We start from the raw sequence: 13,397 nt of genomic DNA, 5'->3' as shown, positions 1-13,397 counted from the left end.
TGCTTTCTCCCAGAGGAAATCTTGTAGTGCCCTGTCTCCCAGGTTTCTCTCAACAGCAGACCCACCTCTTCTGGGAGAAAGCTCGGAGTCCTAGGAGGATCTTTGCACACATTAGGTCTTTCCAGGAAAGGAAATCAGCTATTTGCCAGAGAAATGCAAAGCCTGAAGAGTTCTGACTGGGATTCATTTTATTCAGCAATTTGGATAGGTTGTGACAATTATGTCATGAAAAGCATCTACATATTTATACCATATTTGCAAAAACATACATCTAGTCTTGGACTGTAAAATGGATGTACCGCTTCTAGCGCACAACCTGAAGATTGAAAACCCTCAGCAGAAAAGATTCCAGGTACTACCTACACAGAAAGTCATAGCCCACAAAAGACTCAGCACTCCATTTAGTTCCTTTGGACCACAACCAGCCCGTGACAAGCAGCACTCTTCAGATGTTGGTATTGGCACTGTTGAACATCTTTGTTGGTGACATGGACAGTGGGATTGAGTGCACCCTCGGCAATCTTGCTGATGACACCAAGTTGTGCTGTGTGATTGACACACTGGAGGGAAGGGATGCCATCCAGAGGGACCTGGACAGGCTTGAGAGGTGGGCCCATGTAAACCTCATGAGGTTCAGCAAGGGCAAGTGCAAGGTCCCACACCTGGGTCAGGGCAATCCCAAGCACAAATACAGGCTGGGCAGAGAATGGATTGAGAGCAGCCCTGAGGAGAAAGACTTGAGGGTGCTGGCAGATGAGAAGCTCAACACAGCCCGACAATGTGCACTTGCAGCCCAGAAAGCCAACAGAATCCTGGGCTGCATCAGAAGAAGTGTGGCCAGCAGGTCAAGGGAGATGATTCTGCCCCTCTGCTCTGGCGAGACCCCACCTGGAGCACTGCATTCAGATCTGAGGCCCCCAACATAAGAAGGACATGGACCTGTTGGAACAAGTTCATAGGGGAGGGCCAGGAAGATGCTGAGAGGGCTGAAGCACCTCTCCTGTGCAGACAGACTGAGAGAGTTGGGGTTGTTCAGCCTGGAGAAGTGAAGGCTCCAGGGAGACCTTCTAGCAGCCTTCCAGTACCTAAAGGGGATTGACAAGAAAGCTGGAGATGGACTTTTTACAGGGGCATGTGGTGAAAGGACAAGGGGTAATTGCTTTGCACTGAAAGAGGGTAGATTTAGATTAGATGTTAGGAAGAAATTCTTTACTGTGAGGGTGGTGAAGAACTGGAACAGGTTGCCCATAGAAGGTGTGGATGCCCCATCCCTGGACATGTTCAAGGCCAGGCTGGATGGGGCTTTAAGCAACCTGGTGTAGCGGAAGGTGTCCTTGTTCATGGCAGGGGGGTTGAAACTAGATGGCCTTAAGGTCGCTTCCAACCCAAACCATTCTATGATTCTACGTTAATTGGAACGGTAAGGTTTTTTCCCCTGTATTTTTTGATGACAGAACCCTTCCCCCCCCCCCCCCCCAAAAAAAAAAAAAAAAAAATTACAGTAAAAAGTAATGGATAGTTGTCTAAGTTAGGAAAAGAAGATTCTCAAAGCAGCAGAGCATGAAGATCTTTCATGCTTTCCAATTGTCTTTTCATACTGTCTAGGCATTGTCTTATGGACTGATACTACATGTTAGAGTAGTAGAATATCCATGAAACAGAAAAATGCTTCTTTTATTTGTTCTTTTTCAATATCCTCATTTAACAGGACACACAACACTAGGGTACATTTCCAGTATTTTTAGAATATTGCCTTCTTTAAAAGAAGACCAGAAGAAAAATGATCTGCTGGCTGTTAGAGATTATCAGGTTTTAGCATTCATTACTTATTATCTCTTGGACTGATTTCCTGCACCCCTTTTACCACAGAAAGGGTAACTTAGGAATTATGTTCTTGTGTACAAAATTATAACTAATACATCTGCTCTCCCATTGTTTTTCTCCACAGATCTCAGTCCTCAGAAAAATTTCAATAAGGACACTCCAAGGATGAGTCGTGGTTCTTGGAATATGTTGTTAGTTCATTCTAGTTTTTAATCAGCTACTTCTAGGAATAATCAACAGTTCTACACTGCTCTGTTCCCTGTTGGCTGAATAATAGCTTCTAAACATACCAACAAAACCCACATCTGAATTTGAGACACCAAATTTATTGTTCCGACCACAGTGAAAGGGATGCTAATAGTCACAAGCTAACACCCAGTGTGTCTTCCTGTCCTAAGTAAAAGACAACACATGAAGCCTGGCGGGCATCCAATTCTTTAAATTAAAAAGAAGGAGGAAAGAAAAAAAACAAAAAACACCAGACAGACTGTGGAACTAAGCAGCAGGAAACAGAGGGGAATGAATCTTGAAAAGTTGTAATGGTCTTTAACTACATTTTTTTTTTTCCTATTCACATCAGAAATGGCAAACAGATTGCAGTAAACAAGGGACTAACATTGCTGCAGAAAACTTAAGGTTTGACATCTAACTGCAGCATAGTACAGCTTTAGAACAGTTTTCCCAGGAAGGATGTGGAAATTGTATCGACAAACAATAACCATACTTCTGTGAAGACTTAAACAGGACTATAACTTTCACAGGTTGTTACTTTCTCTGAATTCAATGAGAGTATTTGCATGTGAAAGTTTAAGTATCCCAAAGTCAATAGTCTCTATTCTCCCAAGCCATGTCCAGAGCAGGAAAACCACAATCAGCAGTCCAAATTATTTAAAACACATGCACCTGCCCCAAACTGTTACCATTTACTTACATTAATATGTTGCAATTTAACAAAAGAGGAGAGTTACATCATCAACTTAATTTAATAATTTCCAATTATTTTATTTTTCAGAAGTCCTACTTTCAGAAGAGCAGAACAGCTGGCCTCATGCCCCAGTGATAATGGCAAAACATCCACAGAAAACCCACTCAAAAATACAGCAGTAATTGTGTCAGAAACAGAATATTAATTTGCAAGAAAATTGTGCGGGTTTTAGTGCTGAAGCCAAAGACATCAGTTAAACTTATAAGGACACTTTCAGAGCTTAAGCTGACATGTATAAGCAATTTATCAAACAACTCTCAAGTCACAGGAGCAAAATGCTCTCTACAACCAGCGTAAGAACTCCTTAGAAAAATCAATTTGGTTCCTAATAAGGTAGAAAATCTCCACAGTTATTTTAAGATGGACAGGTGAACTGGGAGAAGAAGGGGAAAAAGCCTACCCCCAATTATTTCAGTAAATAGGTCCAGTAAAAATTGTGTCTTGAAAAAATTGCCTGGAAGTCTCAGCAGAAAAGAGGGTGTTAGAAGGAAACAGTCAACATTCAGGATCTTAGAAAACTTATTATCAGAAGGTATAGTGATAGCAGGCTTCCTAAGTTTACATGCTTACCTTTTCTCCTCCCACGAGTTCTGTAGTTGTACAGGCCCCTCCATAAGGAGATAAAATGTGTCTCAAAAGCTTAAAATGGGTTATTTTTCCCCTTCTCTTCATCTTTGCATCATATGATCATTTGCATACAGACAACCTAGTTCTGGAGCATCCCGTCACCATATTTCAAACAATATCAAGGCTATATTTATGCAAACAGTTTGAAAAATAAGCCTTTTTGAGTTTCACCACTCAACTGGAGGATGACCAGAAGCACATTGCACTGACTAAAATTTCCAAGTGCTCATTAACACTATAATGAAAAAATACAATTGCTACTGCTCCTAACTTCTTATGCTATTTATTGGGTTGCACTGTGCAATGCCTAGAGATTTTGATAAGGGCAGTATATAAAACTATTAGCTCCTCTGCTCCATGTTGAGTTATGTAGTGCTATCCCAGCAGGATAATATTTTCCCCATATAAAAATATATCTGTAAAAATAAATCAGTATTTATTATATAACCACAAGTAAATGCTTCAGCACAAGGAGAGTATTAGTTATGTTGTATGTTAATGAATCTGAATATGCTTTTCCAAACAGTATTTCCTACAACTGTTTTTCATGGTTTTTTCCATACTCATTACGCAAATGCCATTTTGCCTAACATAATGCCAAGCCACTCCAGTTGCCAGCAACAGCTGCACTCGCAGCGCCATCCTCTAAGCAAAACCAGCTTTACAAATGCCGCAGTGCTGCTCTCTCATTGCTATCTGTGGTAGAATAGTTATGAAAGATTGCAGGTGAAACCACACTTTCTGCAAAAATAAAAGCTCCAAACCCTTCACAGTGTTAAGCATGACACTGTCTGATGTTGCCCATCTGAAACCTGCATCTTCCACCCTACAGTAGCTGTGCTACCAACTGAGCCTTCGGAGAAGGTTGCTGCTGCAGCCATACTTCAGCATAGTTGTCAGGTACTGTTATCTAATGACCAAGACCTAATAACACAACAAACAACGTGAAGAATTATCTTCATTAACCAGTTGTGATTGCCAGCAGAGACACACGTTAAGGAAGCATGGTTAATGCAGATGACTCTCCAGGAGAGCAGACACTATGGACCTTTTGCTAACGCAATGAGTTGCAGTCAATACCACCCAGTAAAGTGCTCAAGGCATCTGCACTTCAGGAAGCTGGGAGCAGTTTCATAGCTTTTCTGTGATTTAGTGCTCTGTACCAGCATGCCAATCTGAGCGGTTCTCTGTGTAAGAGCCTTCATCTGCCCTTTCCTTCTGTGTGCAGGTCATTTCCTTGCAGGCAGGCAGGATTATTTAGCTATTATGTGTGGCAAAATGATTGAAAGCCCAAGAGACCTACTTTTAGCAGGTCAGCCCCAGTGTTGCAAGGGGTGCCCATAGGGATTCACATGCAAATAGCTTTAGAAATGACTGATAGGGATGGAGAGGGGGAAGGGAGGAATTGCTGTTGACATGGCAAGGTCCCACATATGCATGAGAAAGACAGCACAAGTATTAACACACGTTTAGACCTCAGCATTATTCATACCCATCACCTCTCGCTGTCGTAGGAAAGCAAACCGCAATCAGTGATTCAGCAACACCGGCCCTCTAGCACAGGCTCTCCTGCTGAACGCAAATGCAAACAAACAATGAGTAATTTCAGTTCAGCTTTGTGCTTATCCTCCTTGGGAGAGAAACTGGCTGTTCCACTCACACAGCATAAGTGAAATATTTTCTTCAGTTCAACACTTAGGAGCGCAACCAAAACTCTTAAATTATCCTGCTCTCGGTACAGCTGCCGTTCACAGCTACGGTGACACAAGGATGAACAAGCACATGATACTGTTTTGGAGAGACAGCCACTTAAAGAACATCATTTCAGTCAATTTTCTTTACTTACAGCAGACATACCTTGAAATCCTTTCAGGTCTATCATTAACAAACGTTAAAACTTTAGGATAAACCTTGACCACAGATATGGTGGGGGATTTCCCACCCTTTTGGCTGATTTAATAAATACCTGTGGCGGGAAAAATCAAACACATTTGCTGCCAAATGCCTACAAGGAGCAGAGGACATTGGATCAGAAGGAGGTGCAAAGGAGGCAAAAGGCAAGGACTGGTGAGGAATCCTTAACTAGAGATAACATTTATGCTTTTTTTCCACAGCAGTATTTGATTAAATAATCCACACAAGTAACATGATACATTATCAGTCATTTGAAGTCTTTAGAAAGAGACATCTAGTGTTAAGTACAACGTGCCTGCCAGATTTCAGCCAGAAGAGATGGCTATAGGAAATACAGGGTGACATTTTCTAGATGATCATAATGGTCTGACTAGCATTCACGCTTCTGAACCTCTCCTGCATCCCATGGGAAAGTCTAGTCTTTATGCAGGAGTCACAAAGCTGCTAAGGAAGATAGTTTTCCTTTGGCATTTTGCAGCCTCTCCCTCTGCCTCCTTGATTGAGCAGCTGTTAGTGTTAAACCAGAGGGACAGTACAGTAAAATTCAGCTTTGGGAGGCATGCAGGAAAACAAAGGGAGAAGTATGCAAGAGGGCTCTGGGAAGGACAGAGTGAAATTAATTAGCATTTGGATATCCAGAAGGGAAGCTGTAAGTATTACACTAACCGTGTATCTTCAGTTTACCACACTAACAAAACTTCATCAAAACCCCGTGATCTGTTAGACCCCATTTCTATTGCAACAGTTTCAAAATGGAAATTTAGAAGAGAACAAGGGGGGACAAGGGGACGAACACACAACAAGATGACAGGGACAACACAACACAACACTTGCCATATTTGATTAGGAATAAAAACAAATTATGCCAGAGAGATATGATATCATTTTTCAAACTAAAAGAAGGCAAGAAGCAATTATTTTCCCATGGCTGCTAGAAAAAAGAAAACAAGAATTTTAGCTTAATTTGCAACAACTAGCACAGCTTAAATAGCAGCGAAAATGCTGAAAGCACTGAGAAAGAGATGAAACACAAAGTTAGACTAGCTAGGGAGACTGGAAAATCCTCCCCGGAGGTTTTCAAGAGCAGACACTAGCAGAACATGGGTTAGGGAGGGCCAAGTACACTTGACCTCACATCAGCACAGAGGCACAGATAACTGGCTCCTGGGACTCCCTCCAGCCCACAGCTCCAGACTTTGTATAAGGACAGAGAATAGAAACAGTCTTATCTGAAGAACAAAGCAAGTTTCGGTTCTTCCTTTTTCTTCAAGGGAACACATATATGCCCGTCTCTGCAACCAAGATATCTCATAAAGCAGTCACCAAACTACACGCCTATTTCCAATGTTGTTGCTGAAGAAGGGAATGGAAATTTCTGCTATGATTTGAAGTCATTGTTCACCAGAAACTCCTGCTCAATTACAAAAAGCTTCAGTGCACACTCATACTGTAAACTTCAATTCTTTTTCACAAACAATGCAGAGAAACCCTGGGAAGGCATCAAGTAATTTGTCTTCAGTAAGGGTTTAGCTCATGTACAAGGTCTGGTGAAGAAGAAAAAAAAAAAAAAGAAAAAAGTCAGTTTCAGACTTCCTTCATTGTATAGTAGGGTTGGCCCAAGAGATACTGCAGCTGCCCCAGGACTGGCGTTTGTTCTCTGAGGAGATAAAGATGAGAGTTAAACAGGGAAGGGGGACACTGACAACAACAACAAAAATTTAAGTTAATTTAACCTCTTTAATGAAGTTAATGACATGTCTGCTATATATTTAAAAAAAAAAAATCCAACCAAACTCTTTATCCTGCAAATAGCAAGGAAGGAGAAACAGAAATAGTTTACATTACCCTGACCAGCTGGATTGGGGAGGGAACTGTTCAGGCCCATAGTGAAGAAAACCAGACTTTATACTGAGGCCACTACTTGTAAGCAGAACAAGGTATCAAAGTCAGTCCCCTTCTGTCTTTTACAGACTTCATTTTGAAGTAACACACCCCCTTTGGCTTACCTAGAGAGGTATCCTGTGGACACCTGTTGCTATTTGCATAGCATTTCCAATCACTACTCCATTCCCAAAATGGACTCTTTTTTCCTATCAACCAAACCAGACTTTTCAAGTTATCCTTCCCCAAAAGGACTTAATATCAAACACATCTAAAGTTCTTCAGCAAAGCTTTCACATTCTTTTTTTTCCTTGTATCAGGGTCACCAAAAACATTTGCTTTCCTTTCTCTGGTTGCTGTTGCAAGCGGAGTTCCCAGAGCTTTGCTGAAGAATTAGGCAAGCATTACCTGTTGGTTTCATGCCTTTTCTTACCATTTTTCTTCTGCCTTGACCTCCTGCCCTGCCACACACAGCTGACATGCATCTCTCTTGTCATTTCAGCTCCAGACCACCTCATTTGCCCACGTTAAGTCAGCCCTTCCAAAAAGGTCCCTCACCTTCCATGTACTGCTACAGCTTCAGTCCAACCTCATGCCTTTCCCATCACTGGCACAAAGCACAACAAACCTGTGCAAGTCCAAAAATCACAATAGTCTGCTTGTGCCTACACCTCTATATTAAGTATGTATTTTATATATATTACATATGCAAACTTCTATAATTTAACTTGTTTTCCTTGGTTTCTAGTAATTTAAGAAGTCCTAGAGTAATATTTTTTAGGATTCCCTCTGCAATAAGACAGTTTTTTAATAAAATGAAAACAACTGAACAAACCAAAAACCCAAACCACACCACATACAAAAACCTACCCACCTCCAAGATTTCTAGCTTCTGATCTTTGTGCTTTAAGAACTTTATGAACACACTCCAATGTTAGTAGCTTATTTAGGTCACCTAAATCACTATAATCACTAAAACATTTGTATTTGCAGGAAAACAGCTTCTGTATGAAAATGGGCTTCTACACTGATGTGAAAACGGCCCTGCTAGGCAGAAGGTACACTCTGTGATTTGTTTTCAGTGTGGGAAGCACTAGGGAAGTCATTGCTCTGAGAAGGAGAGCTCTGCTCTGACCCAAATGGCATCAGCTGTTCCAGCCTTAAAAAGTGGAAAGGTCAATGACCTGGTAGGAAGAGTGCTAGAACAAATGCCATGAATAACTAATTGATCAAGAAATTTACAGCAGGGGAATGAAGAATGCTGAATATACACTCAAAATCTCCTGTTTCCATGCAAAGGAAGACCGCACTCTCTTAATCAAGAGCTCCCTTTAACAAAGGCAAGATTTAGGATGAAGCACTTCCACCTCTCACAAGTACCCCCAAAATCTTTGTAGTTCAATTAAATGGGGGCAGGAGGATTAAAAGTTACTCATTAGAAATTAAAAAAATATTTTATTTCTGCACGCCTCTCTAGCCCATCTCTGTTATCAGTACTTGGGTTGTATAAGGTTTTTATTTTTAACCATAAGCCTCAGGGGGCGAGCAATGCTTTCAGAGTGATGGGCAAATGGCATCCCATTCCTAAGGGAGTGGCCACGTCTCCTAAACAGGGTTCTGGATCATTCAGTACCCAGCCCTATAATTAATAGGGAAAAGAGGTGAAAGACTGTCTCTTCTACGCAAGCCAGTCGAGGAACCGGTAACTTACGACTCCTGCATTCAGCAAGGGTTTCTGTTGACAGGCATTAACCAGGTCCTCCTTGGCACGCAGGCATGACTGCAAGGATCGTGCCTCAACTCGAACAGAGGATTGCCAACAGTAAGCTGGCAACTCAGGATTAATTTATTTACAACTACACCTCTCTGGAAGCAAATAAAAAGACAACTGCTTCAGTGAACACTGCTTCAATTGAGATCAGTAGGCCCTTGTTATGCAGAGAGGCTTGCAAAGCCACACAGCAAAAATAAAAGCACGCACATTCCTTTACTGTGCCAGCAGTGATTACAAATAAGTGTCACACACACACCCCTGAATAACAGTTGGTCTTCTGAGTCTGAACTGCTGCCAATTACTACATTCTGAATTAAATCGGCAGAGTTTCACCTATTTGCTGTACAAACTACACTCAGTTTCACACATAAGACTTATGCGAGACCTGGGCTCCACAGCCCCTCACGCTTCACACTTCTAGCAGCGATCCAAATGCTTGAATGAGCTGGTATGGCCAAAATATCACTCCTGATCATTTCAAAAGTGCTTTTTGAACGGAGGTGTCAAGGGCAAGGCTTAAACCCCGTTTTTCTGAAATCTTGTGTTTCTGGCATGGGGCATGGCACGTGGGCTTCTGCTTTGGTCCCAGCCATGGTGCTGCCAGGAGGCTGGTGCAGGAGGCAGCCAGCACGCCCTGCTGCACTGGATGCGGAGTTGTTTACACCTAGTACACCAGGTCTGGTGATTTTGCAGCAAGTGGAGGAACATGCAGTATTTTCCTTTAGGCCTCAGCTCCTACACATGGCAGAGAAGAAAAAATACCACCAAACCTCTGACACTGTATTTCAGGTTTACTGCCCAGCGTTCAAGTTAGGGAGGTGCACTAAAACAATGCAAAGCTCTCAGGTTTCAAACAGTACAATTGCAAGACAAAAGCCAAGCCTTGCGCTAATTACACGTTCACCTGACTCCGGAAGCTGGAACTTTAAGGACAAAATCCAAACCACCCGTGACTCAGCAGCACAAGCATCTGCCTCCTGCGCAGCGCTGCACTGCCCGGCATCAGCTGGGCTTCGTCCGCACCCTGCGCTTCCTGCCCCTTCCAGTAAACACCCGCAGTCCGCTCCTGCGCCCTTAGGGGAAAGCTTAACCTTAGCCAATGACACAAAACCAAAAAGGCACATTTTGTTTGCTAGGCCAAGTGTTTGCCCGGTGCTAGGCTGTTCGTTTCTGTGGGCTTTATAGTCTCTCATTCTTAAACTCAGAAAGTGTTATTTCTGTTAGCAGAGAACAGCATCTAGCAGCAACAATAACACCTCATGCAGGGGACAAGTAGCTCTTCTGACAGGCCAACTAACATGAAAACAAGTAATAAATTAGCTGCAAAATGGAGTCCCTCTGGATGCAGTGCCTGAGAACATTTGCTTTGTAATTTATTTTGCTAATATATACAGAATTATTTAACCTTCAAGTCTAAGAAGTGAGGTTATTTGTTTGCAACAGACTTCTCATTACACCTGTCTTGATTTTTTACAATGCAAAGATCCTGAGGTCTTAATTCATTAATTCTTGCTCATATATCTCATGTCAGCAATCTGGAAAGCATGGTCAGGTACAGAGTCCATGGATCCCATATGAATGCAAAGAATAGCAGAAATCACAGGCAGCTCAGATTGCACATTTTCATGAAATCCCCAACTCAGTCTTTTCTTCAGTCACAGCTCCTCTGTATTCTCCCTTGGGGTTTTGAGCTGCAGAGCAGAAAGGAGGGGGATTAAAAAAAAAAATAAAATTTCTCCAAGCTACCATCCCAGCACCTTAATAAAAAGGAATAAACCAATATAAAGAAAATAGAAAGTAAACACAATTCAATGAAGTTTGCAAAAACTTTTCAGTTTGAACCTCAGGGGCTTGTTTGTTTGCATTCATATTTTATAAATAGTTGGCAAAGTAAGTTTGCCGGTGGGGACATTCAGAGTAAATTAAAAGCAAACATTGAAGATCTTTCACAAGAAAGAAATTTTGATGCAGTAAAACTAGTATATATAGTATTTCTTATAGTTACCTAATCCAAAACTGAAGTCACAGGCTACATGAAAAGTCCTGATGAAAAGGACAATGAAAGAAAGTGAAGCGTTTTTTCAGCAATATTCTCTGTCTAACACTGAAAACTTTTGACCAGCTACCCCCATGATTTATGTATCTGATCATAACAGCTCAGTTTTCAAATATCAAAGGCTTTCAGCTCATTCCTAGTGAAGCAGCAGCAGACTAAAGCCTTTTCTATAAAGTCAGAGAAAATACCTTTGAGAATAGATGATCTTTTTCTGGAAAGCTGCTCAGGGAGCTATCTCACAGAAGAAGCCCCTTACTTTGAGGCTTGCAGTCCAGGCTCCATGCAGCCAGAAGCAGATCAAAACCAGTTACCAATAGGACTCGTGGAAGCAATGATTACTGTTGTCTGGGGCTGGGCCATCCACAGTAGTATTGTTAAGGACCAGGTGGGAGACAAGACAGAGTGGAAACAAAGTGCTGCAGCACAGCCCTGCTCAGGTCCTCCAGCCAGAAATTTTCACCCGTGTGTCCCTTCCCACCCCCTCTCTCTTTCCCTGCATAAGAAATGGATGGAAGGATTAAGCCAGTGAGCTCTTTCCTAGCTGCAGGGATCATTACAAGAGGTAGCACACCGTCGGCAGGCTCCAGCACAGGGCAGACAGAAAGGGGATGCAATACTGGGACCACATCAGGAAGCTCATACAACCGCACTGTCTGAAAGGTGCCATCCACAGATCACTTCAGTCACACCAGAACTTCTCACCACTACCAATTCGTCACTAGGAAGTTTGCCTGAAACACAGGGAAAGGCTTTTCAGCAAAACCCCACTGGAGTGACACTATCAGCAGAGGCAACCTGAAAGGTGCACACTGACCTCTGAACTTTCAGTACTGTCACCCTGACCCTATGATCCTACTCAGGCAACTTAGCAAACCACAACCTTGATGTGGCTATCAAAAAAACCCAATACTACATGTTTGTAACTTTTTTGAAAATAAACAGCTTCCTATCAGTATTAAATTGAAGACAAGTTTCTATGGCAAGAGCTGCTCTGAAAAAAAACAAATTCTTTATCAAATGAAAACATTTTTCAGGCACACCCAAAGACACTGCAGAAGAAAACCCTACTTACCTCCACCGCTTTTGCGGGAAGCCAAACTCAAAACCAGAAAATGACTCTATGAAGCTATAAGATACCCATAGCCCATACAAATTGCAAGTAGGTGAGAATATTGTTCAGCCTCTTGAGTTTTCCAGGTAGCAGAAAACTACTAAAGTTATGCAAATCATTTTGGAGTTGCCCTTGGTATAAATTTATCCTCATTATAGTACTGCTGTGTTTCGGTTTCTAATTCCATTCAGCTCTATTAATAAATTCTCTTCAGAGACCTTGACTTTCCACAGAAAATTAACTGAAAGATACTATGCATTCATACACTTGATAGCATGTGTGCATACATATGTGAAGTAATGCGTGCTGAGATCCTGCAAAAAAATAGGAACAAGTGAGTCTGGAAATAGAAGGATATTTATGTTTCAGTCAGTTTGCAGTCAGTTTGAGACAGAATGAAGGATAAAAAGTTTGCTAAAATATAATTTTATATATCCAATTAATTGGGGTGTGTGTTCATTTTGCTCTTTGAAATGGCCCTCAAAAGTGATCTTGCAGAAGCTACAAGCACCGTCATTGACATTCACAAAAACAATTAAGTGGGCAAGGAATTACTACCCTACCTCCCCACAAAAAAAACCAAACACATACACAAAACAACCAACACACACCCCGATTTTTTTAGGAAAGCCTAGACCTGTTGAGTAAAAGTTTTCCAGTATAAGAGAACGTGAAATCACCAGGTACAGCTATGCCATTGTTTAACCCCCACCAGCAACTGAGCACCACAGACCCTCGCTCACTCCCTGCCCCCCTACAGCAGGATGGGGGGGGGGGGGGGGGGGGGGAGGGGGGCAGGGGGAGAGAATCAGAAGGGTAAAAGTGAGAAAACTTATGGGTTGAGGTAAGAGCAGTTTAATAATAAAAATAAATTAATAATAAATTGTAGTAAAAAGGAAAATAACAGAGAGAAATAAAGCTCAAGACAGACAAGTGATGCAAATGAAAACAATAGCTCACCACCCACTGACCGATGCTCAGCCAGTGCCTGAGCAGCACACACACACACACCAAGTTTTATTGCTGAGCATGATGAACACAGTATGAGATATGCCTTTGGTCAGCTGGGGTCACCTGTCCCATCCGTGTCCCCTCCCAGCCGCTGTGCCACCCCAGCCCACCCGCCGGTGGGTGGGGTGAGGAGCAGAGAAGCCCCTGGCTCTGTGTAAGCGCTGCTCAGCAGGGACTGGAACATCCCTGAATTACCAACCCTGTTTCCAGCCCA

The 13,397-nt window shown here is 42.2% G+C and overlaps 1 long non-coding RNA gene across 1 annotated transcript; it reads right to left on the bottom strand.

Annotated features, from left to right (window-relative positions):
* Positions 1-3,836: 3,836 nt before the first annotated feature.
* LOC106630903 (uncharacterized) lies at positions 3,837-11,975 on the bottom strand. The gene is made up of 3 exons (XR_001334292.3): positions 11,876-11,975; positions 11,250-11,792; positions 3,837-10,696 (listed from the first exon to the last, which is right to left on the bottom strand). It is a non-coding gene; the product is annotated as an uncharacterized LOC106630903 (long non-coding RNA).
* Between the last annotated feature and the right edge of the window lie 1,422 nt (positions 11,976-13,397).

Source organism: Falco cherrug, chromosome 4 (assembly GCF_023634085.1).
Source record: "Falco cherrug isolate bFalChe1 chromosome 4, bFalChe1.pri, whole genome shotgun sequence".
NCBI classification, from domain to species: domain Eukaryota; kingdom Metazoa; phylum Chordata; class Aves; order Falconiformes; family Falconidae; genus Falco; species Falco cherrug.
The sequence above is the reverse complement of the archived record's forward strand: the minus strand, read 5'-3'. Positions and strand labels throughout refer to the sequence as shown.